Raw genomic sequence first — 3,318 nt, 5'->3', positions numbered from 1 at the left:
TACAGTAGAGCAGTTCTGAATACTGTTGCTTCTTGTATAAGCAATGAAATTAAGGGATTTTTTTTACAGCTCTACAGCAAATGGACCACAGGTCCCTTGGAAACAATTCTGGCAATTATGGGGCTGCAGAAATGAAAATGTCCTGACTGGAGCTGACTATGCAGAACATGCACATTTCTTTCCGTGAGCTGAGCCGCACGCAGCATCTATTCTCACCCACATCCACCTTCAAGCACCGGCAATCTTCAATTTTCTTCACAAACTGCACATTGTCCATCCAGTACACACACACACACACACTCACACCTTCATGAACTCTGGTGAAACAAGACTGCTCCGAACGCAGAGACAGGAGAGAACAAATTACAGCAATTACAGCTTCGCCAGAACAACTCTATTTGTCTTTGTGCTGTATTGATTGTTTGACCTCTTGCAGACTAAGAAACTTCTTATAAGACGTATCTCTAACAAATTTCGTTCGAGCAGCTTTAACTTATTTTGCAGACACTGAGCAACAGCACACTACACTATCGATGCTTTTTTTTTTTTTTTTGTATTTGGACCTCAAAGTTGCTGTTTATCTATTGTTGGTAATGCAGGGGTAGATAGAAAAGTTTTAAGTCTTTTCTGGAAGTTTGTGGAGGAGCTGCACAGAGTGGTTGAGCCGAGTGCGTGAGAGAAGAAATATTGCGATGCTATTCAGCTGTTTTTTTTTTTTGGGTTTTTTTGGTCTTTGGCAAAAATGAAGTGACAACACAGTTCTGAAGACTGTGAGGGATGCTTTTCAAAGGAAAATTCTGTGTGAAAACTGTGCTGGAATCTGATGATATTAGCCAAGTTAAGAAGAAGTCTTTTTGTCATGTGTTTTGCCGTCTGCTCAGCTTTTTTCCCCTCTCTCCTCAGTTCCTTCTCTAAAGCCATGTAGCCTGTTGATTTACTACAAAGTCACTGAGTGTTCATTAACTACATTTTTAAATCAAGTGTTTTTATCAACACCAATCAATGTCATCTGTCAACACATTCATGTTCTTGGTACAGGTTTGTAGTTAGCCGCTGTTGATTAGCCACTACTTTTGTGGTTTGAATGTGGTTTGTGGCCAATATAAATATGTGAAATAAAAGAAATGGGTTAACGTTATACAAATGTACAGATAAAGTAAATACTAACATCAAAAAGCATCAATACCTTTACTTTAGTTTTTTTTTTTTGCCAGATAAGATGAATATTTATTTTTAAAAATGACCTAAATTCATACAGTGAATGTTGGTAGAGTGTGTGGAGCTCCATTTAGCTGCCTCTCTTTCAGGGGGCCACGCTGGTTCACTGCACGGCCGTGACCTGCATGAAGTAAACAGAGCCACCGTTAATGTTATCACTAACACCTGTACTTTTCCTGATGAAAAATGTCAAAATGGCTCTTGTGCAAAAAGCCCATTTGCAGTTGAGATGATGCACTCAGGCATAACAGTTCCATCCAGTCTCTCAGTGTATCAGGAGTGGAGTTTAAAAAAAAAGAAGCATTAATGCAGGGATTTTTAGCCAAAATGTGAACTGCTGTCGTACTTTTCTTCATTTAATCAGTTGTTCTTTTCCAACGCTTTTAGTACTTTCACAAGGTCATTTGTTGCTGGAGGAGCAGAGATATGAAGGTTCAAATGAGAGTCGCAGAAGTTGTCAGGATCCGTATTAACAATGGGAATTCTCTGGTTTTCATTCTCTGCTTCTCTGCTCCTCCAGGCTCTCATTGTTGTCAAATGTTTCCAGTTCCTCCAGGCTCTTCGGGTTGTCAAGTTAGCGGAGGGAGAAATCACCTTCTCTTTGGACTCTCGGGAGATGCAGAGGTGGTATCTCTGCGGAATGATGCAGACTGACTCGCAATTTGGAAAACATTATATGACAGCTAAGGCAAACTCTCTGGAGGACGCCCGCTGAATAATGCACTGTTCCATTTGTACCATTTTTTGTCCTCCCTACGCCGCAGTGGGAGTACATCAGGCCCATGTGCATCCAAAATGTCAACTCTTCAGGATAGTTTTCCATATTCTATTCCATTCGCTGATGAATTAGTGACAAGGTTTTTCACTGAGAGCAAAAAAAAAAAAAACCTATGGTAGAAATTACAATGTGTGTAGAACAGCCTTTTATCAGTGTTTTGATGCACGTTTGTGTCTCTGGAGTTTGTGTGCCCGTTTTTACAATCTGGAAAAAATGTGTCTTAAAATGATCAATTCTAATTTCACCTGCCTCGTGATGTCACAGAGCTGTTTATACTAATCTGAACCTCTGTGCCATCCACCCGTACTACAACACCCGTACTACAACACCCGTACTACAACACCTGTACTACAACACCTGTACTACAACACCCGTACTACAACACCTGTACTACTTGCATGAGGATCTGCCATTGGCTTAACTCGTAAGCAAATGCCAAACCTCTGTCACGTACTCCTCAAAGATGACACAGCACAGCATTGAATAAACATAAGTTACGTATATAATGTCAACACTTGAGATACCTGAAGTGGGTCTGACTCTGGCTCAAACATTCATTGTTGAACCAAAGCACATAACCAAAAAAAAATAAATATATTTTTCCTCGGGTCATTTAAGTGGGCGGGGCCTGTGATGCTCCTTCATCCAAAACATGTTACTGACATTTCATTACGTAATCCTGGAACTTTATTAGTTTACAAAATAAGTAACAATCCCCAACCAAAGTTGAATCAAAAACAACCTCCTCCCGTTTTTTTAAGCTGGAAAACATCTGTAACACAACATCTCAGCTGAAGCCTATAAAATGATCTCACTTTGTTCTAACAGACAGAACCCTTCAACACCATCCTTTTATTTGGAATGATGCATCACCAGAAGTAATTACAGTCACGACTGACAAATGGATGATTAATGCTGACAGCAGGACCTCCAGTCTATAAAACCATGCTTTCCTTCTGCTGCTTTGTACCATTTATAGCAGTCCCAACAACAAAGGGAGGTCCTTTAAACTTGCAGCTTATTTCGCAGGTATTACAGAGACTCATTTCATACAGACTTGAGTGTGTGCATCTAAAGGTAAGCCGGCTCACTTCACTGTATCTGTAATGCTAATGTGTTTTATGTGTCCTTTTGATCAGTGTACAAAATGAAGCCTTTACTTCGCCGACGTGTTTGGCTTCATTAGAGTTGAGCCACTGCCGTAATTGTTTTCACTCTCATTTCCAGTGCGGTGCAGGCAAAATTATTCCGGGGCCCTTTGAGGATGCCTTCAACAATGTGGACCGTGGCTCTCACTCTTTGTTTGGGAAATATTCTCATCA

This window comes from Cynoglossus semilaevis, chromosome 16 (genome assembly GCF_000523025.1).
Source record: "Cynoglossus semilaevis isolate Cse_v1.0 chromosome 16, Cse_v1.0, whole genome shotgun sequence".
Lineage (NCBI taxonomy): Eukaryota > Metazoa > Chordata > Actinopteri > Pleuronectiformes > Cynoglossidae > Cynoglossus > Cynoglossus semilaevis.
Note: the sequence above shows the minus strand (reverse complement) of the source record.